Genomic DNA, 26,855 nt, shown 5'->3' on the forward strand with positions numbered 1-26,855 from the left:
TAGAACTTTTTGGTAGAAAAGCCACATAGTATATGGTAATTTAGGACAGTGATTTTATTGGGCTAAATCATAACTAAATTATTCATTTACTTGAGGCTGCATAATCATTGAGCTATATCCCTTGGTAATGTTCCTTTAGACTTTCAGGGAGTAACCAAATTTAGAATAATATGCTATCATACCACTTTTAAGAAACATGTTGTATGCCATCCTTGATGACTGGTTAGAAATGTCTCAGAGAATATTGTTAGTGTACATTTCATTAATCATTTCATTTCAAATGTGATGAAAGTGTCTTTAAATTTCAGATGATATCTAAAACAAAACCAGATGTAATATGGAATTCAGAGCCGTGAAGGAGTTATGAAGGGTATCTGAAGTTTATCATTTAAATTACCAAGTATTTGTAAAGCTACTGCATTTAAAATATGTTAAACGTTTTTGTAGAACCCTTCAGGCATTTGGTATCAGAGAAAGCTGGTTTAAAATAGTCAAATGTTGAAAATGGAAATACTAGTTATTCCATAGCTACCACTCAAAGTCTCACTGCATAATCATATGAAAGTTGTTGTATGTTCCCTAGAGGATCCAAGTCAGCCATGTAATCGCATCTCTAAATTTATTTCTCACAGTCCTGTTGGCTATGGGGGCTTTAGGTAATCACCTATTTGTTTATAGTATCATGCTAGACATACAGCCATAGCATTTCTGTAAGGACTCTTGGTATTTCTTCTGAGTTTTGGGTTTGCCAAGCAAATAAATATAGATACTTTTTCCTCTTCCCACAAGCTGCATCTGTAATTCGGATAAATTATCAACAGGTGCATAGTGATAGCTTTACAACACTTCATGGTCCAAATGAATGGATATGGTTATCACCACAGTTAACTGAGACTGGTGTTAGAACCCATACTTCCTCATACTTTCAAATTTTATAAACACAACAAAAAACTACATGTTAAAATGACAAGTTATATCCATGAATCAATTTATAATGAATAGTGATACTGTTCCGGGGGAAAGACTAGAACAAAATAAAGACACCCAAATATTAATTGTTAATCTTAATCACTGTTTAAAATAATTTTGGTTTTACCTGATATTGGGTGAAATTAAGCCTGAAAATTTTCTTGGAGTATAATGCCATTTTGCGAAGATGTAGCTCTGATACTTCAGGGCTTCTGCATGGTTTTCTTACTCTTCTAATCATCTCGCTATATAAATTGTTTCATTCTTTATATGCTTTTGCTTCTCCAGGGAAACTATAATGCAGATTTCCCAACTTGCATCCTCTAATTGTGGTAAAGTATAAAGTGAGAGGAAATGCTAAAACGTTCTGTTTTCCAAACAGGTTATATTCAGTTTGATGCCATTAATCCTGTCTCAGGTCACCCCTCAAAGCCCTGGGCTCAAGCAAGCCTCCTGCTTCAACTTTCCAAGTAGCTGGGACTAAAGATGTGTGCTACCACACTTGGATACTTTTTATTTTTTTGCAGAGACGAAGTCTTGTTCTATGGCCCAGACTGGTCTTGAACTCCTGACTTCAAGTGATCCTCCTGTCTCAGCCTTCCAAAGCACTGGGATTTCAGGAATGAGCTACCATGCCGGGCCTTCAGGTTTTCATTGTTCTTTTGTTAAAATTTTTTTTACACAAATGTCTCAGAAGAGATGATGACTAAAGATGCCTTCATTATCCAAAAGGAAATCAGGCAAATAAAAATCATAGTTGAATCAGGATCCTATTCTTAAGAGCCAATCTTATTGTGTGTGAGATAAAGTATACAAGTTCAGATATTTATTATTAGTTCTATTATTAATTTCTAGCCAAAGAAAGTGAATTTCTCTTCTTCATAATACATTCATTTGTTATTTATTTTTATTTTTTTCTTTTTCAACTTTTCTTTTGGATTCAGGGGGTACATATGCAGGTTCGGTATATGGGTATATTGCATGATACTGACGTTAGGGGTGTGAATGACCCTGTCACCCAGGGTACTGAGCGTAGTACCCAACAGTGAGTTTTTTAACCCTTCCCTCCCTCCCCCTTCTATGAGTCCCTATATTTAGTGTTGCTATATTTAGGTCCATGAATACTTATGGCTAGCTCCCATTGTAAGTGAGAACCTGTGGTATTTGAGTTTCTGTTCCTGCATTAATTTGCTTAGGATAATGGCCTCCAGCTGCATCCATGTTGCTCCAAAGGACAAAAATTCATTCTTTTTCTAGCCCTGCATAGTATTCCATGGTGTATATGTACTATATTCTCTTTATCCAATTCACTGTTGATGGGCACCGAGTTTGATTCCATGACTTTGCTATTGTGAATGGTGCTGCAATGAACATTTGCATGCATGTATCTTTAGGGTAGAATGATTTCTATTCCTAGAAATCATTAGTAATGGGATTGCTGGGTCCGATGGTAGTTCTGTTCTAAGTGGTTGGAGAAATCTTCACATTGCTTTCCACAGTAGTTGAACTAATTAACATTCTCACCAAGAATGTATGTGTTCCCTTTGCTCTACAGCCTCACCAACATCTGTTGGTTTTTGACTTTTTAAAAATGGTCATTCTGACTACTGTGAGATGGTATCTTGTGGTATTTGTTTGCATTTCTCTGATGATTAGTGATGATGAGCATATTTTTCATATGTTTGTTGGCCACTGGTATGTCTCCTTTCGAGAAATTTCTGTTCATGTCTTCTGCCCATTTTTTTTAATGGGGTTGTTTTTTGCTTGTTATTTTGTTTAAGTTCCTAATAGATTCTGGGTATTAGACCTCTGTTAGATGCGCTATTGATAAATATTTTCTCCCATTCTGTAGGTTGTCTGTTTACTCTGTTGATAATTTCTTTTGCTATGCAGAAGCTCTTTAATTAAGTCCCACTTGTCCATTTTTGTTTTTGCTGCAATTCCTTTTGAAAAGTTAATCATAAATTCTTTCCCAAGGCTGCTGTCCGGAATGGTGTTTCCTAGGTTTTCTTCTTGGATTCTTGTACTTTGAGGTCTTACATTTAAATATTTAAGTTGTTTCGAGTTGGTTTTTATATTTGGTGAAAGGAAGGGGTTGTTTTAATCATCTGTGTATGGCTAGCCAGCTATCCCAGCACCATTTATTGAACAGGAAGTCCTTTCCCCATTGCTTATTTGTGCTGACTTTGTCAAAGATTAGATGGCTGTAGGTGTGGCTTTATTTCTGGGTTCTCTGTCCTGTTTTATTGGTTTATATTTCTGATTTTGTATGTCCATTTTTGTTTCTGTTATGTAACCTATTAGTATAGTTTGAAGTCAGGTAGTATAATGCCTCTGCCTTTGTTCTTTTTGCTTAGAATTGCTGTGGCTATTCAGGTTTTTTGGTTCCATATGAATTTTTTTAGAATAGTGTTTTACAATTCTGTGAAAAAAATGACTTTGGTAGTTTGGTAGGAATAGCATTGAATTTTTAGATTGCTTTGGGCAGCATGGCCATTTTAATGATATTGATTCTTGCAATCCATATGGAGTGTTTTTCCATTTGTTTGTATCATCTTTTTCACAGTACATTTATGATCAGCAAATGAAATTTGTTTTTCCATCATATTTTTTACTTCAGGGCCTATTTCAAACCCTACCTATGTCCTGAATACTTCTCTGATAAGTCTGGCATAGCAAATTCCCTTTTCTGAAATTGTACAAATATTTTCCACTATGGATTTGGGATCCCGATTACTAGCAGTACTCTGCTTTCTCTGTGAATCCTTGAATATGCATATGGAAGTTGAGAGTTGAAAGATGATTTTTATGTTGAAAGAATACCTGGGTGGGGGCCTCCCAGGCTGAGATTCCAGCCACCCTCCCCCTGGGCTCTTGCAAGGTAGCAGCTCTCAGAGTGAGGGCAGGCCACTATTTTTACTGCAGCCCTCACTCCTGTTGCCCTTAGGCTTGGAAGAGAGTTCAGTGATTAGGAACTAATGTGAACCTCTAGGACATTATAGTTACCTTATGGAAAAGCAGCCAGAGTATTTTCCACATGGATCTCCAACCCTGCTACTCCTCCCCGGACAGTGCCTCTTGACTTGGGTTTCCAGCACGGCTACCCTGCCTCCTCCCGAACACTTCAGTTGGTGGTGGCTGCTCTGCCTTTATCCCAGAGACAACCCACAGCCCCTCTGCCACTGCAGCTGCAGTGGCACCATCCTTGCTGCCCTTGAGCTAGGGAAGGAATAAAGGCCCTGGTTGCTATGGTGGCACCTCCAGCACACCACAGCCACCATATGGAGAAGAGCTTAGGTGCTCTTCCCAGTGAGCCCCTATCTGCCACTCTATACCAGACAGGACCACTGGTTCAGAACCACAGAACAGCTGCCCCACCCTCAGATGAGGATTTCCACTGGTAGTGGCTCTGTCTTTCTCTGGAGTGGTATTCTCAGAGGCAACCAACAGCTCCTCTGCCATTGCTATGGCAGCAGATCTGCCTCTGTTGCCTTTGGACTAGGGAAGGAACAAAGAGACTGAGGGCTTTACTTGTGCTTCCAGTATGCCATAGTCACAATAAGGAAAGGAGCCCAGTCTCTTCTCCCATAAGCCCTCGACTACCTGCTCTTCACCAAGTGGGGTCCCCAGCTCTTGCCAGCAACATAGCTACCCCACCTCCTGGCTGAATATTGTCGGTAGCAGTGGCTCTATGGTTGTCTGAGGTGGAGCTCCCATAGGCAACTGAAAGTCCCTCTGTACTGGTATTGCTCTTGCTGCCCTCAGACTGGGGAAGGAACAAAGACCCTGAGTGCTTTATCCATACCTATAGCAAGCTGCAGCTGCCCTAAGAAGAAGAGGCTAGTCTGTCTCCCCCATGAGTCCCCCTGCTTATGAGTAGGCAAGTCCTCCCTCCCCACCATCTTGGGTCTACAACACAGCTGCCGTACCTGTGGGTTGATGGCACTGATTGGTAGCAACTGTTAATTTCTCTGGGCTGGAACCCCAGGAGACAAGTGAAAGACCGTCTGCCACAGTCACTACCAAACACTCTTCCCCTGCTGCCTCTAAGTTGGAGAGAAAACCTAAAGCCTAAGCATACCCCTGGATAGTGGCGTGCAGCACAAAAGTGCCAAGCCAAGATCTGTAGCCAGCACTTGAGTGAGAAAGGAGTCCCCACTTTCAGAACATTGAGACAGAGCATGGCTGCAGCCCTGAGGAAATACAGAAGAGCCATATGGCTAAGCAAAAACCTACCTACTGGTAATTACACTTAAGTATCATCTACTGTTCACAGCCTAAATGTCAGCACTAAAAATACTTTGTTAGTATAGTCCCCTTTGAAACAAAGGACAAAAATTCAGCTACAAAGACCCTGCACAAAGCCTTGTGCTTCTGAAAGCCTATAGAAAAGAAGTCAACTGACCATACTCAAATTTCACCACAGTTAAAGGAACATTACCCACACAGAAAGGACCAGCTCAAGAACTCTGGCAACTCAAACAGCCAGAATGTCAGAATGTCTTCTTTCCTCCCCATGACTATATTAGTTCCCCAGCAAGGGTTTTTAACCAGGCCGAAATGGCTGAAATGACAGAAATAGAATTCAGAATATGGATAGGAACAAAGATCTTTGAGATTCAGAAGAAAGTCAAAACCCAATCCAATGAATCTAAAAATTACAATAAAATGATGCACAATCTGAGAGATGAAATGACCATTATAAGAAATAACCAAACTGATCTGATAGAGAATTTTATAATACAACTGGAAGTATTAATAGCAGGATAGATGAAATTGAGGAAAGATTCTTAGAGCTCAAAGACTGGATCTCTGATCTAAGTCAGACAAAACTAAAGAAAAAAGAAATTTAAAATAATGAACAAAACTTCTGAAAAATATGAGATTATATAAAGAGACCAAATCTACAACTCAGTAATATCACTGAAAGAAGATGAAACAAAGTTGGAAAACATATTTGAGGATATTATTTGTGAAAATGTCTCCAGCCTCACTAGAGAGGCCAACACTGAAATTCATGAAATACAGAGAACCTCTGTGAGATACTGTGTAAGATCATCACCAAGACATGTAGTCATCAGATTCTCCAAGGTTGAAATGAAAGAATGTTAAATACAGCTACACATGAGGAGCAGGTCACCTACAAAGGGAACCCCATGAGGCTACAGAAGATCTTTCAGCAGAAACCCTATAAACCAGAAGAGATTGGGCCTATATTCAGTATTGTTAAAAAAAAAAAAATTCCAACCAAGAATTTCATATTCAGCTAAATTAAGCTTCTTAAGTGAAGGAGAAATAAGATCCTCTTCAGGCAAGCAAATGCTAAGGGAATTTGTTACCACCAGACCTGACTTACAAGAGATCTTGAATGGAGTGCTAAATATGGATAGGAAAGACTGATATTAGTCATTACCAAAACACACCTAAGTACATAGACCATTGACACTATGTAGGAACCACACAAACAAGTCTGCATAATAACCAGCTAACAAGATGACAGGATCAAATCCACACATATGAATATTAACCTTGTAAGTAAATTAGCTAAATACCAAATTAAAAGACACAGAGTGGCAAGTTGGATAAATAAGCGAGACCCAATGGTGTGCTGTCTTCAAGAGAACCTTTTCCCATGCATTGACACGAATAGGGAATAGGCTCAAAGTAAAGAGATAGTAAATAATCTACCAAGCAAATGAAAAACAGGAAAAAAACAAGGGTTGCTATTCTAATTTCAGACAAAACAGATTTTAAACCAACAAAGACCAAAAAGACAACGAAAGGGCATTTCACAGTGGTAAAGGGTTCAACTCAACAAGAAGACCTACTTATTCTCAATTTATATACACCCAAAACAGGAGCACCCAAATTCATGAAGCAAGTTCTTAGAGATCTATAAAGAGACTTAGAGAACCACACAATAATAGTAAGAGTCTTTACCCCACTGAAAGTACTAGATAGATCATCAAAGGAGAAAACTAACAAAGATATTCAAGACCTTAACTTGACGCTTGACCAACTGAACCTAAAAGACATCTACAGAACTCTTCACTCCAAACAGCAGAATAGGCCGGGCGCGGTGGCTCAAGCCTGTAATCCCAGCACTTTGGGAGGCCGAGACGGGCAGATCATGAGGTCAGGAGATCGAGATCATCCTGGCTAACACGGTGAAACCCCGTCTCTACTAAAAAAATACAAAAAACTAGCCGGGTGAGGTGGCAGGTGCCTGAAGTCCCAGCCACTCACGAGGCTGAGGCAGGAGAATGGCGTAAACCCAGGAGGCGGAGCTTGCAGTGAGCTGAGATCCGGCTACTGCACTCCAGCCTGGGTGACAGAGCGTGACTCCATCTCAAAAACAAACAAACAAACAAACAGCAGAATATACATTCTTCTCATCTGCACATGGCACATACTCTAAAATTGACCACACAAGAGGCCATAACACAATCTTCATCAAATTCAAAGAAAATTGAAATCATACCAATCACACTCTGAGACCACAGTGCAATAAAAATAGAAATCAATACTAAGAAAATTGCTCAAAACCATACAATTACATGGAACTTAAACAACCTGGTCCTGATTAACTTTTGGGTAAACAAATGAGAACAAAGATGCAACATACCAGAATCTCTGGGACACAGTCAAAATGGTGTTAAAAGGAAAGTTTATAGTACTAAATGCCCACATCAAAAAGTTAGAAAGATCTCAAATTTACAACCTAATATCACACCTAGAGGAACCAGAGAAACAAGACAAAACCAATCCTAAGGCTAGCAATAGAAAAGAAATAACCAAAATCAGAGATGAACTGATAGAAATTGAGATGCAAAAATCAAACAAAACATCAGTGAATCCAGGAGCTGTTTATTTTTTAAAGAACAAATAAGACAGACCACTAGCTAGATTAATAAAGGAAAAAAGATGATCTGAATAAACACAATCAGAAATGACAAAGAGGACATTACCACTGATGTTACAGAAATAAAACATCCTGAGAGACTACTACAAACACCTCTCTGCACACAAGCTAGAAAACCTAGAAGAAAGGGATACATTCCTGGAAACCTACAATGTCCCAAGAGTGAACCAGGAAGAAACTGAATCTCTGAACAGATCAATAATGAGTCCTGAAGTTGAAACAGTAATAAAAAGCCTACCATCCAGAAAAAGGCCAGGATGAAATCACAGCCAAATTCTACCAGATAGATGAAGAGGAGTTGGCACCCTTTCTACTGAAACTATTCAAAAAAATTGAGAAAGAGGAATTCATTCCTAATTCATTCTATGAGGTCAGCATAATTCTGACACCAAAACCTGGCAGAGACACAATGAAAGAAAGAAAACTTCAGGCCAATATTGTTGATGAGCATAGATGCAAAATAAATACCTGCAAACTCAATTCAGGAGCACTTCAACAAGCTAATCCACTATGATCACATAGGCATTACCCTGGGATGCAAGTTTGGTTCAATAAACACAAATCAATAAATGTGATTAATCACATAAACAGAACTAAAACAAAAATCACTTGATCATCTGAATAGATGTAGAAAGGCTTTCCATAAAATTCAACATCCTTTCATATATAAAAACCCTTATCAAATTGACATTGAAGGAACATATTTCAAAATAAGAAGAGCCATCTATGAAAAACCCACAGCCAATATCATACCAAATAGGCAAAAGCTGAAACATTCCCCTCAAAAACCAGAACAACACAAGGATGCCCTCTCTCACCACTACTATTCCACATAGTCCTGGAAGTCCTAACTGGAGCTATCAAGCAGGAGAAAGATAAAAGTCATCCAAATAGGAAGAGAGGAAGTTAAACTATGCCTGTTTGCAGATTATGTGATTCTATACCTAGAAAACCTGATAGTCTCTGCCTTAAGCTCTTAGATCTGATAAACAACTTCAGCAACATTTCAGGATACAAAATCCATCTATAAAAATTAGTAGCATTCCTATACATCAACAGCATCTACACGGTGAGTGAAATCAAGAACACAATCTCATTCACAATAACCATGAAAAGAATAAAATACTTAGGAATGTAGCTATCCAGAAAGGTGAAAGATCTCTACAATGAGAATTACAAAACACTGTTTAAACAGAGAGGACACAAGCAAATGGAAAAACAAGCAATGCGGAAAGGACACCCTATCAATAAATGGTGGTAGGATAACTGGTTAGTCATATGTAGAAATAGAAATTGGAGCCCTTTCTTACACCACATTCGAAACTCAATTCGAGATGGATTAAAGCTTAAATATAAAACCTAAAACTATGAAAACCCTGGAAGATAGTCTAGGAAATACTATTCTGAATACAGCCCTGGCAAAGATTTCATGATAAACAAACCAACTCAATTGCAACAAAACCAAAAATTGACCAATGGGACCTAATTAAAGAGCTTCAGCAAAGGAAACTATCAATAGACAACCTACTAAATTGGAGAACTTATTTGCAAACTATGCATCCAATAAGAATCACTATCTAGAATTTGTAAGGAACTTAAATTAACAAGTGAAAACAAATAACCCCATTAAAAAAGTGGGTAAAGGACATAAACAAAAACTTTACAAAATAAGACATACAGGTAGCCAACAAGCATTTGAAAAAATGTTCAACATCACTAATCATTAGAAATATAAACCAAAACCACAATGAGATACTGTCTCACACCAGTCAGAATGGTTATTAAAAAGTCAAAAAATAATAGATGCTGGTGAGGTTCAGGGAAAGGAAATACTTATAAACTGCTGGTAGGAATGTAACTTAGTTCAACCATTGTCACAAGTAGTGTGGTGATTTCTCAAATAATTTAAAACAGAGTTGCCATTCCAACCAGCAATCCCTTATAGGGATATCCAAAGAAATATGAACCATTATACCATAAATATACATGCATGAGTATGTTCATTGCAGCACTATTCACAATAGCAAATACATGGAATCAATCTACATGTTCATCAGTGGTAGACTGGATAAAAAAAAGTGGTATATATACATCATGGAATACCATGTGGGCATAAGAAAGTACAATATCATTTTCTTTGCTGCAACATGGATGCGGCTAGAGGCTAGTACCCCAAGTGAATTAGCACTGGAACAGAAAACCAAATACCACATGTTCATATTTATTAGTGGGAGCTAAACATTGAGAACACATTGACACAAAGACAGAAATAGAGACTGGGACCTACTTGAGAGTGGACAGTGGGAGGAGGAAAGCATTGACAAACTACTTAGCAGGTACTATGCTTATTACCTGGATGATAAAATAATCTGTACACCAAACCCCTGTGACATGCAATTTACCTATTTAACAAACCTGCCCATGTACCCCTGAACCTAAAAGTTAAAAGAATATGATGAAGTTTTGTTATTAGAATGCCAACTATATTATAAAACCTCATTACACCTATATTAACTTCCATGTGAAATAACGCACTTTTACATTCTTTGTTATAGGCCAATAGATAAAATGAAGGCACATCATCCATCAATGTTAGATCAAATTTTGTGAAACAGTGATCTTGGGAATCTGTGAGACACCAAAGAACCAACTTGACTGATATATATATATATATGCATGTATATGTATATACATACATATATGTATATATACATAGGTACTATATATATGTAGTACATGTATATACATGTACATATATGTATATATAGTACCTATGTATATATACATATATTATGTATATACATATACATGCATAATATATACATATACATAATATCTGTATATTACAGTTTTAGCTCTATTTTGTTGATCTGCACTCAAAACCCAGATATATGTAAATTTCAACATACCAACATATACACACGTTTCAATTTCAACTTACCAACACACATATATATGTGTATATACACATGTATATATGTACATATATATACTTGTATGTACATGTATATATGTATATGCATGTATATATACATAGATACGTATGTATATACGTGTATGCGTGTTAAGTTGAAATCGACATATATATGTATATCATATCTGGGTTTTGAGTGGAGATCAACAAAATAGTATCTATCACACAAATTTGTTAATTTGAATTTTACTGGCTCGTTTATTATATGTGTGTGTTGGTAAATTGAATTTCGGCAAGCTCAGGATAGATGTATGTGTGTATATATAGATATATATATGTGTGTGTGTATATATATGTGTGTGTTATTCTTTTAGATTACAGAGTTTATATCAAAATCAAGCATCAGTTAAATTATAGCCCCTAGTTACTGTATAAGAAAGTCCACCAAATTTACTCAGACACTGTACTTATATATGGCCTTCAAGGAGTACGGCCAGTGCTGATCCTCCGGGGTGCCAGCAAATTCTTCGTAGTAGTCCAAAGTCTAGTAGTGTGGAAGGAAGTGATAGACACAATGATATATTTTGTGCTGTTCTTTTAAATAAAACACCATTTGATCTGGGAGCAGAAATACATTTTTTCTTAAGAAGTTTTCATATTTCCCAATTAACAGGGTTACAAGGGGAAGTAGAAGAAATATTAAAAAATAATTTTTTCAAAGTGGCATTGATTATTAAATGGCACAAATAACTACATAAATAAAATAAAATACATAGGAATATTTCATCCTTCTTCCATTTCCAATTTTACCATAAGGATTAAAGTCCAGGCCTGCATTGCCAAGTTACAACTATCACATACAATTAACCACAGTATTATTAAATTTATAATATGTATTAATAGTTTTATAACATATAAATGTATGTGGGATATAATTTATTATATTGTACGTGCTCAATTCCTATTTGTTAATTATAAAGTATTCAGTTCAAATACCAACTCTTTGATGTATAAGTGTAATTAAACACTCATATTTTGGAGCTATTCTGCTTGCATTACAGTTTTAGCTCTATTACTAATTGCATGCCTTTGCATCTCAATTGCCTTATCTATATAATGATGAAAATAATAACTATCTCATTAGTTTGTTGTGAAGATTCAATAAGATAACACCCAACCAATGATTTGCACCTATCAGGCACTCAAGAGTATGTGTGAAATGTAATAAGAATCATCATTACTTTTGTTGTAATTATTTTTAAATTGGGCTTCACTTCCCAGTCCAATGAGATGTGCTCTGCTACATTCGTACTTTCTTAACCCTATTAACATAGCCACAAATTGTAGCTTTTTGGATATATAATTTATAGCTGAACGTTTAAAGTTTTAAAAATTTTCCCTGACCAGGGATTGTGCAGCATTGATCATAATCATGATCATTATTTGCGATAGTTAATACATAGAAAACACCCTTTTTTGTTGAGTGAATGAATGCATGTATGAATGAGAAGAAAACAATAGTAGTTTCTATATCTGCTAAGAAAGCAAAATAATATACTATACAGTGTACTCAGCATCTGAGTTTGTTTTAGTTTATTTTGATTAGTAATACTACATTAATTATCTAGGAGTAATAAGAAAAAAAGGATTGCTTAATATTTAAATGTCATGTTAATGCAAATGAAAGCCAAATGCCCTCATGGCATATAATAAAAGGGTCAGTTTTGCATTAGTTCAAATATAAAAGAGTGATTGAGAATTGAGTCACCACAAGGCACACAATGGGTTGGGCATGATAAACTCAGCAGAATCTCTGCCATAGTAGCCAATATCATATCTTGGGTTTTGAGTGGAGATCAACAAAATAGTATCATTGGTCACACAAATTTTTTGATTTGAATTTTACTGGTTCATTGTTTATTTTATAAATTGCTTTGTTGTTTTAATTGTATAAGAGCTGATAAGTATAAGAATTTATGTTTAAGTTCGTAGTTTTTACATGTGTAAGTATTTAACATATTAAAATAATTTTGGAGTGAGAGTTCATGAGACTTGTTTTCCTTTAAAAAGAAGCCATGTCTTACTCAAACTTGCAAAAGCACCACACAACCCAAGTACTTACTCAGTGGAACTCCATTTGAGAACAGCTTGTTAGTGTGTAGATTTGCATATATGTGCCCTCAGAAACATCACAGCAACATACCAAAGCCCAATATATCAGAGTTAATCTGTGATGCAGGCATCAGTCCAGCTGGTACATTTTACTGCTGTGAGTGCTTCACTCTATTTTTAGTGGTAATTTATCTGGCATGCAGATTGAGATCTTTCGTGGGAATAACAAAATGACTCATATCTTCAGCTGCCCGATTCTCCTAAGAGCCACCATGTGAGGCTGCACGATTGTGGACCTGAGACAGTTGGTAAGTGCCTCTTTTCCTCCCCCTCTTCTACACTTGTTTGAACTCTCTCGAATAAATAATGAATAACTTCTTTTTTCTACTACCCCAACAACTAAGTCTCATAATTAGAATTTGCTACTTCTATTAATACATTCAATTATGTGCTGATTCAAGCATCTTCAGGTCAAATGTGTTAGAAAACAGCTAATTATGCCCTTTCCCATGGGTAGGAAAATCTTTAAATTTAATTAAATGACCTTAACTCAACTCCTTCACATTAGGATCTACATCCCAATGGATTTCTTACTGGGCGACTTAAAGAGCCAAGCTCAATATTAAAACCAGCAGCAGTTATTACTTTTATTCTTTAAAACAAAATTATTTTTGGTTTAAGAATATTCTGACCATTAATTTCATTCTCAATCATGCTTCTGCATTCACTCCTAAAAACACAGATTAGTAGAGAAAGCTTGCTTTTCACTTTTAAAGTTGTTTACTTTCTATTTCTTGCACCAATAAGATGCCTTAAGTACAGACTACCATTCATCAGTCTTGATATTCTCTTTGACATACTAATCAACACATAAGCAAAGGTAACAGAAACAAATCTTAAAAAAAGAAAAAAAACATGTTAAGCACCACATCTGAGCCATGCAGGGTTCAAATATACAGAATGTTCTGTCTTTTATGAGAGAAAGCCACAAAATATTTTTCTATTTCCTGTTTCTAAATTGGAAAATTGGAATAGAGAGAGCTATTTTAGTTTAATATTTTCCAGGAAAGCATTAAAGTCAAGTCAAGTGATTTGTTTTTTCTTTAGTTTATAAATTTTACTTTTTTTGTTTTTACTTAGAACGAACTTGGTTTTTCTTAAAAATTGGACTTACACAAAAAGAGAAATCAAGATGTTCAAAGGAAGTAAGCAATCTGGAAAGAGGCAATTATATAATAGCCTTAGATGAGTTTCTTTCTTTCATCTCTTCTCTCCCCATCCTTCCCGTCCTCTTCTCCCCTATCTTTTCATTCTTTTTTCTTCTCTTTCCTCCTCCTCTTCTCCTCCTTTTTTCTCATTTTTCTTCTTGTTTGGCCAAGTACTTCTAGAAGATGATTAATTATGTGTACAACATATTGATACCTCAACATTCCTGTGATAGGCCAAACCCACTTCCAATATCATTTTTCTTGCTCGTTTGAATCAGTCATTAAACAATAATTAATGATACTAACTCTTACTAATTCAACAATTAAGCAATGGGAGCCATTGGAGATTTTTCAAAAGGGAAATGATATTAAGAATCATCTATCGATGGGCAGGAAGAATTGCAAGATGGTAGACTCAGAGTTTATAGTACTCAGGCAGAAGGTATGGAGGGTTTTGAATAGGTTAGCAGCGACTATGGAAAGGACTTCACATTGAGAGGCATTTAGGAAAAAGAATTAACCAATGTCATACTGGATATGAAAAAGTATAGAAGTATGCTAAGGATTGTTTTTAGCTTTCAAACATGAACTACTAAGGAAAAATAGAAGTGTTAAAAATGGGAATTGATCAGGAGAGCAAGTTGGGTAAACAAGGTAAATTCAGTTTTAGGCATATTGCCATTCATGTTACAAAACTACTTATAGGTGGAAATGGCCAAATCAGTTTGGAAAATTTTCAGAAAGTTGGAGAAATTGAGTAAATTCAAACAGACTAAAAACACCTCAGGGGCTTGTTGACATAGAGTCCCTGAACTTCTTGACAGCTTACCCATTAATATCCCTACATGATTATTTATCTGTTTTTGTGTGATCAGAAAACAATAATGTTAATTCAAAAAAGTGCCATTTACAAATCCTTGTCTGTTTTCTGAGGCAGGTGGATCTTGGTAACTGGAGGATCTTTTACAAACTTAAATATTTTATTAAATGAGGGTTTCAGGATGCCTGTTTGAAGGAAAGAAACACATGAGTAATAAATAGCAAATGCTACAGAGAAGCCAGGAAGGAAGAAAGGTGCATAGGACTGTGGTCAGGGGAGCTGATGAAGCTATTGTTAGGAGACAGAGTAAGTGCTGGTAGTGGAAAGTGAGGAATCTTGGGCATAAAGATTGAACTACTAGTGATTAATTTTTGAGTGAAGTGCTACACATGTGTTACAGTACAATCATTTCATATATGCCCCTATGATCCCTACGGATTTTGAATAACATATGTATTTCTCATTAAGTATGGTAGACATTTCTTTTGTATGAATAAAATGTTATGAATCCTACATTAAGGGTAGCATAGAATAGGTAAAAATATTCTATCCGAGGGGTCAGTCATGTATCATTAATACTTGTGCATGATGTGCGTTGTGCAATGGGAAGTTAGAAATTCCAGATGGAGAACCTACAAGGTGAAGTTAGCCTCTACAGCAGGGATGGATACAATCCTTGTAATGTAGAATGGGCTGGCTGAAGAAGAGTTGAAGAAATCGAGGGTGTGGATCTCCATGATCCCAGGTAAAATTTCTGATCAGAAATAAGTAGGAGAACCACTTTACCATATTGCTGTACATTAGCAGAAAACACTTGAAAACAAGTTAGTGACTTGGGGATATTCTCATAGTTCAGTGAGACCCAGAAATCCCATAGTATTTCGAGGGGAGAGTGAGGTTTGAGGAGTTTAGGCCTAGATTAGCTGCTGCCTCAATCTATGGGAAGGGATGTGGAGGTGTAGGAGTAGATGGAGTCATGATGCTTGTTGTTTGAGCATGCCATGTATTTTATGCCTCCGTGGTTTATCCCTCAATCTGGAATTCCCATTTTTAACTGCATATGGAATAAGCTAATGCTGGCACATTTTGAATGGGGTATCCTGGAGGAATCCCCCTGATAAAATGGAGTGTACTTGTCAGAGAAAGCCCCAATCATATTGTGACTTATAGCACCTAGTATTGGAGGCAAAGTGCTGTTCTTTGCAACAGCCATATGAGGTCAGTGCCTTTATCTTTATTTCACCAATGAAAATAACTTGCCCAAAGTCACACAGTTGTAACTGGCAATGTCTATATTTCACCCTAAATCTCTCAGATTAAAACTCCTTGTTCTTAACCATTCTGCTTTCAGGAAACCACTTCTCAAATATGTTAGTAAATATATGAAATAACAAATGCTTAATCAGGATTGTATTGACCAGTTTGCACAACCACTCCTCTGGCTAATCCTGTTACCAACACACTACACCATCACTGTTTAGATCTAGTTGTGTGTTAGGGGAGGCTGAAGACAGGGAGCAGACTATGATGGCTTTATTGCTCTCCCCAAATATTCAGCACATTTTCTCATTCTCTTAATCCTAAGTGTTTCACCATATTTTCGGGCTATAATTCAGATTAGTTTACTGTCCAAGAACTTTTGTAATTTGGCCTCACTTTATTAATCCAAATTTATACAATTCATTTCGAAACCCACAGATACCTATGGAGTTGTAGCAGTATACCAGGCACTACAATAGGGAGGAGAAACAAAACAAAAATAAGTACATTTTTTCTAGAATCCTAGGGACTTGTTAACTTTTAAAGGTAATGTAAGTGTTATATTAAAGAATATGCCAAGTGCTAATAAAACACAAAAACTAGCATGGGCAATGAAGTGAGGCCTCAGCTCTACAAAAAATACAAAAATTAGTGGAGCATGGTGGTGTGTGCCTGTGGTCCCAGGTACTTGGGATACTGAGGTGGGAAGATTGCTTGATCCCAGGAGCTCTAGCCTGCATTGAGCCAAGATCACACCACTGCACTCCAGCCTAGGCACCACAGTGAGACCCTATTTCTAAAAAAGAAAACAAAACCCCATAAAGATAGATGGAAATAAAACTACTTGAAAGGGTAGGATAAGGTAGAAAATGTGACATTTGAGCTGGGTATTGAAAAATGTAACAGAAGTGTGTCAGGCAGAGAAGGGATAGAAGGACATTTTGAGGAGCAGCATGAGTGTGTGAGTAGTAAGGTATGTTCAAATACTGACAAGGGGCTCAGTTAAGGATGAACCAATTATGTGCACAGAGAAGAGTAGTTAAACAGAAAGGTTTAAAATGTAGCATGGGGCTAGACTTAGGAAGGTACTTGCTTGCCTTGCTAAAGAATAAACAGTAATTTTATTTTAAAATAATATTTATTTTCTTTTTAGCATTCACTTCCAGTTATGTGTAAGACAAAAAAAATGTAGCAAACTTTAATTTGACCATGCCCCTTGACTGTAGAGTAATCTCTTCTCTAGGCTGCAGTAAGGCCCAAAGAGAAATTCTCTCATCTATGTCTCCTAATATGATTAATTTTGTACATCTTTACAACTTGAGATGAGTACTTAGAATTTTGACTCCCAGGTTTTCTGGAAGAAAGTAAAACAGATTAAATCATGAGTTTTATGCTTCTGGACACTGGCCTAAGCAAATAATTTATGACCAAGTCCTCAAAAGCAAATATAACAAAAATAAAGTAGACAAATGGGACTTAATTAAACTAAAAAGCTTCTGCACAGGAAAAGAAACAATCAACAAAGTAAACAGACAATTTATAGAATGAGAAAAATATCTGCAAACTATGCTCTGAAAAAGGGCTAATATCCAGAATCTAAAAGGCATCAAACAATTCCCTCAAAAAGTGGGCAAAGGACATGGACAGACATTTCTCAAAAGTTGACATACAGGCAGCCAACAAACATAAAAAATGCTCAACATCACTAATCATCAGAGAAATGCAAATTAAAACTACAGTGAGATGCCATCTCACACCAGTCAGAATGACAGTTATTAAAAAGTCAGAAAACAACAGATATTGGTGAGTTTGCAGAGATAAGAGAACACTTATACAATGTTGATGAGAATATAAATTGGCACAACCTTTATGGAAAACAGTACAAAGGTTTTTAAAAGAACTAAAAATAGAATTACTATTTAATCCAGCAATCTCCAGTACTATATACCCAAAGGCAAAGAAATTATTCTCTCAAAAAGATACCTGTACTCATATGTTTGTTGCAGCACTATTTACAGTAGCAAAGATATGTAATCAACTTAAGTGTTCATCAATGGAGAACTGGATAAAAAGAAATTGTGGTACATATACAACGTAGAATACTATACAACCATAAAAAAGAATGGAAGATTTATGTAGCAACATGGATGGAAATGGAGGTCATTATCTTAATAACTCAGAAAGTCACACCCCACATGTTCTCACTTATAAGTGGAAACTAAACAATGGGTACACATGGATATAAAAATGAAAATGGAGACTCCAGAGGGGAGAGAGTGGGAGAAGAGTGAAAAATTACCCATGGGGTAAAATACTCAAAATATTGCATGATGGCTACACTAAAAGACCAGACTTCACAACCACCCAATTTTAATCCAGCCATAATGTTCTCTTCACTGTACTCTAGTACACCACACCAGTTTGGACTGAAACCTTTTTGTTCCTTTTCTTATGTTGTTCATTCTACCTTCTCAGGAATAGAGCTGTTCTCCCTTCTCACTTCCAAATCCAATCCTATCACTTATTCAGGCTCCAGAGCAAGTCCCAACTCCTTAATAAGGTGCATTATGTCAGATTCTCCAGAAGCAAGCCTTAAGACAAGGATTCCTAAGCACATGATTTGCTAAGAAGTGTTCTCAGGAAAACTGGTAAGAAAGCGGGGAAGCAGTAGAGGGAAGAGGAAGAGGGCAAACAAGAGTTCCGGACCTCACTTGATCCTGTGGGGAGCTCTGGAGTGTAAATTATACCTCAAATTTGTCTTGTCTTCAAAGGAGGCTGAGCTTTTAAACTCCCATGAGTCAATCATTGACTGTTAGCTTCTCCCAGTAGGAAGGTATTGGCAGTGCAAATTACTGCATATTTTTGATTCTTCGCACTGTAGGCAAAGCTGTTTTAGTTGTCTAAGGTCAGGCCATTGAAGACAGTTGCAGGTGAAAAGCATTAAAATTAAAGCACACACGACCTTTGCGTTGGATACACAGAATGGGTAAAAGGGATTCTAGAGCATCTGGATGGAACAATGACAGAGTAAAAAAGGCTCTCCTCCTCTGCTTCAGCCAGACCAGTATGTCCTCTAAAGTTCTCTGAGTTATTTTGTCTGCCACTCAGACAAACCTGTGCTACTGAACCTGTGCTTCTTTGGGGTGTCCCTTGGTGTCTAGCTTACTGCATATAGAATAAAAGCATTTGGTCCCAAGTAGTCTTGGATATCTAGGAAGAATTTCAAGCCAGTTTGCCTCCTTCAGATATTTCCAAATCTGAGGAACCAACCAAAGTCCTGGGAAGACCTTTATAGTATAAGTGTCAGCTTAAGTGGGCCCTTGTACCCATTTCACTCTTTGTATGAACCCTATGCTATTGCTCAGAGTCTATAATGACTCCTAGACTTCACTAGTGTGAGATCATATGTCCATCAGTTCAAGTATAAAACCATAGAAATAGAGACCAATTTAGTCAGCTGATGGTAAAGTATTGAGAGATCCTTGGTGGCTCCAAAATGCAGTTTGCCAGCATGGAACCTGATCAAATGTAACAGCTCTTCCAGAAATGCATTGGAAACTATCTCAACATGCACATTTTAAAATGAAAAATATAGTAGAAAATTGACTGTCAGCCATGTGTGGAGACAGTAGGTCTTTTCTTTCTTTCATTTCTCTATTTTTCATGGATGGATAGCAATCTAAGACATTTACATGTAGAATGAAGCCTGGGAGATTACTTAACTAAAGCACCTTCCAACCTACACTGGTAGGAACAAAGTGATGTCCACTGATTTTTTTTATCCAGTTCCAAAATGAATATATTGTATTTATGCATATATTTTCTCCCTTTACCTTTTTGAGGGAAAAAAAAAAGCTTACAGAAAAGTGTGTTGCTTATATACAATCTTCCCTTTTATCTGCTGTCAAGATTAAAATGACAATAATAGCATCTTCCTTTTTGTGATGTGTGAAACAAAGAGCTAATTCGGGAGCATATAGGCATCTGCTATCTGCTAGAGTACAAAAGAGCAGCTTAAGAGCAGCTCAGCATGTACCCTTGTAGCCCAACTTCTTTCATATTCCTCCCTAACCTGTCTTCTTACCTTACCATTTCTGTTTGAGATTTGAGATACTGATTTCTTAATGCTTGTCCAAACTTGTCCAGCTGGAATACTGAAGGAAGACTGCAGGAGCCATCTGAGATTAGATACAATCTGCTTTTCAATCATCAAAATTAAAATATAAGGAAATTCTGCACGTAAATGTCAACCCTCAATAACCTGTAATCTCACCAATTCGTCTTGCTCTCTGTTACAATCATGAACTTATTTATTAACCATTTACTGAGACGGAGTTCACTCTTGTTGCCCAGGCTAGAGTGCAATGGCACGAGCTCAGCTCACTGCAACCTCTGCCTTCCAGGTTCCAGCAATTCTCCTGTCTCAGCCTCCCAAGTAGCTGGGTTTACAGGCATGTACCACCACGTCTGGCTCATTTTGTATTTTTAATAGAGACAGGGTTTCATCATGTTAGTCAGGCTGTTTTCAAACTCCTGACTTCAAGTGATCCACCTGCCTTGGACTCCCAAAGTGCTGAAATGACAGGTGTGAGCCACCGTGCCTGGCTGAACTCTCTTATTTTTTTAGATGTTTTACCCAGAGAAATGAGAATATGAGAAATAAGTTTCAAGGGTTAAGAGCATTAGAGTCCATATAAGTTTTCCATGGAATGCTAAGGTTATGCAGTTATGAGGGAGTCACTATTCTTTAGTTGATAGGGGTTAAAGTTTGATAAATTACTAAAAACTTCCAAAAGTGGCAGCAGAATATATGGGGGAGTTCAAACCATAATGAAGGTAACTATGACAAACATCTTAGCGTCAGGCAGAAAAAAGAAATAACCAAACAGGTAGTAAGTTTTATTTTTTTATAATGTATTAAAATTCATTTTCTAACATCAAATGGTTATCTAAGATAAAACAATACTTTATGTTGTTTGTGCAAAGGTTTCCTATTTGTAGAAATATTTATAAACAATTATTAGAATACCTATTATTAGGATTATATTAGTATCTTAATGCTATTCCAAGTCTGATGTATTAGTTATTATTTTAATTACTGAATCTCATTGGTTTTATGGCAAATATATTTCTCATATCAACATCATCTATTCATTCATTTATGAGACAAGCATATATTGAGTGGTTTCTACCTTCCAGGCACAACAGTATGCACTCTTGTGATAAGAGGCACAACCCTTCCTCTAAAATCCTTCAGAGTCCAGATGACTGTGACAGTCAAAGCTCTTAGTTGCAAGCTGCAAAAGCTATGCTGTCCAAGTTAAGTGGGAAAAAATTTACTAGAGGACATGAAGTAACTCAAATAATCTACCAAATAACAAAAGAATCAGACTCAGGTCAAAACAGTGAAAAACAAGTCCAAAATGACATCGCTGTAGAAGCAGCAAGAACATCAGTGTGGTGAACACAAGCACTAGACCCTGTGTCTTGTCCTGGAGATACATCTGGTATTGGGCACTGGAGACTGCTACTTTGACCTCTATCTCTGCTGCCCTAAGCAACCTGATCTTGCTGCAACTGCTGACATCATCGTAAAGAGTTCCTCCCCATTTCTGCTTTCTTGCCTTGGGAGTCTTGCTTTAAAAGTCAGTGTGGGTCTGTTTGCTGGTGAGCCTAGGTGAGTGCCTTGCTCTAGGTCCAAGAGAAGCTAGGGAAATGAAATTTTACAGAAGATGAAATTTTCAGCTAAAATATGAAATTTCAGCTTCTGTACAGTTCTCCAAACTTAAAAATGGTATTGGGCTACGTGACCATCACAGTGACAAATATCCAATACATCACTGATTCTGGTTATTCCAAATCAGTGTGCACTCTTCTTTCCTTACTTACACATACTGCTTTGATAACATGTATGTCTACAAAGAAATAAGCTTACACGATTGGTTGATATGGGAATGATGTCAGTACAAAAGTTTCATTGATCTATTTATGATTTTTCTCACCATACAAATCTTTTGTGCCATCAAGTAACAGTGAGTGAATGCTCACACAGTTGAACACAGAAGGCTGTGGGGGAGCATAATATAATAATTATACATGGTGTTCATTCACATTACTCCCTCCTCTTTCATTCTGGACATGTGCTCTTCTCAAAAAGTGCTTATGGAATGGTTTTGCTCAGCGTTTGTGCATTTTGGCCATGCCTTCATAAGTTAGCAAACCTGATCCTTTTTTATATATAACTTCCTTAAAACAGTACAAGGTTTCCTCTAGTTAAAAATGTTAAGAATTACAATATCTTTCCTTTTAAATTGGACTGGAATACTTATTTGGATTGTTATTGCTTTGGTTACAAATGGCATAGATTTTGAGTGTTTGTTGCAAACTATTATTTCTAATAAGCCCTATATTTATTTGAAAATGATTTTTCAGGACATGAGGTTTCCAGGAACATGTCAATCTGTTACAGTAAAAACACTTGGACTTTTAAAAAAGTGCTTTCAGCAAAATGATGCAAAAATCTCTCCTACAGCCATAAAGCCTATTACTCTCTTTCCAGAAGTAAAATTCACAATTTTTGCTTCTAGCAACAAGCGAAGATCACTGGCTGATGTTCATTCTCCTTTAGTTCTGTCACAAGTCCAGATATTATGGACTAAACTGGAAAGTTTACTACCACCTAGGACACTGTATAAGACAGAGGGGAAAGGGAGAGAGAAAAATAAAGTAACTTAAAATTTCTAATTATATACAACACAGAGCAAGAAACAAATATGAATAAGAGCTGTAGTCTTCATTTCTGAAGTTGGTCTAGAGGCAATAATTAATTGCCACGATTTCCTTCTTTTATCACCATTCCGTTTGCTTTCAGCCACTTCTTCTGTTGGTTGGGGTTCTCTGACCAAGCTGTTATCACTAAAGTATCCAAATGCCTTGTGGTATTGCTTATATAGATTTACTGTTGTCTTCCATTACATTTTACCACTAGAAAAAAAATTATGGGGATTTTATATGTCCTATTCATTCTCCTCTCTTTTCCATTTTGTAGCAGCAACCTATTTCCTGTTTATAGTTAGCCAAGATAAGAGACCCATGATGGAAAGGAGCATTTTGTCTTTGAGAATTGAAAACTTTAGCCAAAGTCACAGGGCAAGGTAAGCAAAATTTTTAAGTAAATCATTAGCTCACTGGATCTAATAGTAAGAGGGGCCTCTCCCACTTCCAACTTCTGGTTCCAAGACCCATATATTCTGGTGATGGGAGAAATAGCATTATATATCAGGTAATCATTCAGAGAATTTACTGCTGGTATAGTGCCTGAGTCTTTTAATAGGCCATGCCACTGTTTTCCATGTCCAGCTTCTTTTAGAGAATGCAGTTCTAAGTCACTGTCTTTACCTCATTTCCCATAAAGTGAGTGTTCCTTGGTTAGAAGCAATGTTTGTGATATACCACATGTTTAATAGGGCATTCTGTGATTCTTCACTTGGTGATATGGCTTTTTAGTATGGTGTGCAGAGAAAACAAAACAGTCACCAAATAGCCAGTTTCCATCCCTTCCACATCAAGGATCCAGCGTAACTGAAATTCAGTAAATGACTAGCTCCTCTTAGACAGTATTCCATATTGAAGGGGGAGCGTAAGGGAGGTCACTCAACATTGGTTTCTGCTACTCACTGACTGATTACTTATCAGTGGAAGTAAACAGGTCAGCCTTGGGGAGGTGAGGTCTATAATGTTAGGCTCCGACATCTCTTTTATCCTTGACACCAAGTCTGCTTTGTTTCTGAGCCTATTGATTAGGGGTAAAAGAGATTATGGAAAGAGGCTGCTCAACATTCACAAGGAGAGTGATGCTGATTATTGAAAGCGTTCCCCACCAAGAAGGCCTTCTGATGAACAGTCATATCCGAACCAAGTTTCTTCCATTTTTTAGCCCATTCCAAGAGGTCCATCCATGCTCCACTAAGCCAATTTGACATTAGTCTTCCAATTTTGTTATCTCAGGATGCAGAGTCTTCACTGAGGCCTTAATTCCTTCAAGGAATAGTGAACAATCAGATATACTATCCAAAGTTCTGCCTCATCAGAAGGATTTATTTCCTCTTTTAAGAAAAAAATCAGTTGCCTCATCTATCATCTGAGAGGCTTCAGTTGTCACTTCCTTCAGGGTTTGCCTCAAGTGCAAGAGTCATCTTGTCCAAGGACAGAACTTTCTCTAGGGAAGCCCATGTTCAATGACTGATTGAAGTAGAAATATAAAGGCCTCGTTATTTGGGCCCAAAGCAGGGTAATCGTGATGAATATGCTTTTAAGTTCTCCATGGGGTTGACCAAGTTTTGTTTATCTTCTATCACTGTTTGACTTCTTCCTGTGCTCAATCCTGCTTTTCATCTCTCCCTTTAGCAGGTGTTGATTCCTAACAAACATTCTGCATTCCAGACTCCATCTCAGCATCTACTTCTGGAGAACCTAACCTGTTGTGTAAATTCAGTTGGAATGTTTTTTTTTCTCAATCAACTAATCTAGGGAATAACCAACAGGTAGGAGCTGAAGGAGGTTTGGTTAACGTCAGTTGCACTGGGTTAAAAGCTTTCTGCTCATGCAAAATAATTATGCTTTCAGGACTTGCCTAATCCAGGCCTTCTTTGTACTGCTTTCATATGATGATGGAGTGATTCAGGGCATCCCTGACTTTCTGGCTAATGTATAGATGAAACCTAGTTTGCAGTGACTTGCCCAGTACATAAACTCATCAATTAACCCACAATTATATGTTTAGTTCCAAGGGGAAGAGCTGACTCTAACAAAGTCTTGTAACTTTTTCCAGTGGGCATGACTTCCCTCTCAAACCTTGCAGACCTTATTTGAAATTCTCTGTTGAGGCTTACCACTCTGTCTGGGCACATCCAAATCTTCCACTGAACTGTACTGTACTGTATCATAAAGAAGTAAGCTCTACTTTTTACCTACTCTTACAAGTGACTAAGTGAAAAGCATTTCTTAAGCATTAAAAGAGAGCTTAGGTCCAGGTGACAAATACCCACTACTAGGCCCATCTTACTATTACATTTCAAAATAGTATGATAGGGTTTTTTTTCATAGGGCAAAATACATCAGGTTAAAGATACCCATTGTGGTGATGGTGGCTCATCTAAGCCAACTTGGAGTAGAGGATGATTTGATTTAGGAAAAGGTCCCTGGAGGCAGTGACATTTGGGATGGGATTTGTGGAAACAGTTTGAGTAAGGAGATAAAAAAAGAAGCAAAGAAAGATTAAAAAAGAAGACATTCTCAGCTGAGAGAGTAGCACTTGTCAAAGCAATACGGCGAGAGAAGACAAGGCATAGTCACTGTACTGCAAGTTTTGAGAAATCAGCCATTTTTCTCATCTAATGTACAGGAAGACTGGTCTGTCTGGGGAAAATGTAGCCTGTGTAGATAAAGACTGTTTAATATTAATGGGGAGGTTCTAGGAAAAAAAAGTCTAAGGGTTACAAATAAATATTTTTTTGCCCTCTCCTAACCAACATGAAGGCATATTTGTGGTAATATTGCCTAGATTTTTATAAAGGAGAAAAAGAAATTGAAAGTCCCCCTTCTCTCCCCCTGGCCACATACACACACCTTGCTCCCTTTCAGTCCTTGGGGGTTTTCCCTGGAAGGAGGTTTATAGATGCATACGGTACCGTATAATTGTCACAGCAATTAAGATGTAGGCTCCGAGTTCACGGCTCCATAATTTATTGGCTATGAAACTCTGATCTAGTTACTTAACTCTTCCAAACTTCAGTTTCCTTGTCGGTGAAATGGAGAGAATGTGTCTCTAACTAATAAAGTTATTGTAAGAATTAATTGAGACGGGGTTAATAAAGTGCTCAGCAAAGTGCTGGGATATGAAAATTGTTTCAAAATTAACTAATATTTTATTATTATGACTTTTTTCTTCAGTCCTTTTTACCATGATCTTGACTATTTCACTTCTTCTATGATTCAGGATAACTACAGACAAGGTTTTAAGTGCCTATTATAATAGAAATTCCATTCTCTTATGCCATCAAATCATTACATTTACATATGTATTCAACACTGCCAAATCCCAAATGAAGGTTAATGTTCGTGGTGGAGAAGAGCCATTAGCACAGTTATGAATTTGAATTCCACTTATACTTTCACAGATATTTTTGTCAATAAAGCTAAGTAACTAATTTGTATTAATATCAGGAATACCAGGCATATTTGTGATATCTGGACTAAACAGACAGGCATTTGGACTCTCAAACCCCTGCCCTCTGTATCTTACTGAGAATCAGGAAGCATGCAACACAGAAAAAATAGAATCAAGGTTTCTCATTCCTTGAGCCTTAAACACTGTTTTCTGAAGTGGGTTTATTTAAACTACTAGCTGTTGGAGAGTATGTATAGTTTTTATGTTAAAATAAATCCCATGGTCAATGAGATACAGGAAATACAGGTTTTAACCAAGTTAAACAGTTTATTATTGTGAGACCTCAGAACTCTTATTATGTAATTATATATTGTAGATTTCCAAAAGTGACTACAGTGGTGCCATTCTGGAGATTTTCTCAGTTATTTATAATGTGAGCCACATTTTCCAGAAGGCAAAATAAAAAAATTATAAATTTATTT

At 36.9% G+C, this 26,855-nt stretch overlaps 1 long non-coding RNA gene and 1 other non-coding gene across 2 annotated transcripts in view; one reads left to right on the forward strand and one right to left on the reverse strand.

The window, feature by feature from the left end:
- Nucleotides 1–1,654: 1,654 nt before the first annotated feature.
- LOC119628211 (small nucleolar RNA SNORD11) lies at nucleotides 1,655–1,734 on the reverse strand. The gene has a single exon (XR_005244515.1). It is a non-coding gene; the product is annotated as a small nucleolar RNA SNORD11 (small nucleolar RNA).
- An 11,269-nt stretch (nucleotides 1,735–13,003) lies between these two features.
- Nucleotides 13,004–26,855, forward strand: part of LOC140710459 (uncharacterized) — a 38,380-nt gene continuing 24,528 nt past the window's right edge. The window contains exon 1 of the long non-coding RNA XR_012091484.1: nucleotides 13,004–13,225. This is a non-coding gene — a long non-coding RNA (uncharacterized lncRNA). The remainder of the gene's footprint in view (nucleotides 13,226–26,855) is intronic.

The sequence above is a fragment of the Chlorocebus sabaeus genome, chromosome 26 (assembly GCF_047675955.1).
Source record: "Chlorocebus sabaeus isolate Y175 chromosome 26, mChlSab1.0.hap1, whole genome shotgun sequence".
Lineage (NCBI taxonomy): Eukaryota > Metazoa > Chordata > Mammalia > Primates > Cercopithecidae > Chlorocebus > Chlorocebus sabaeus.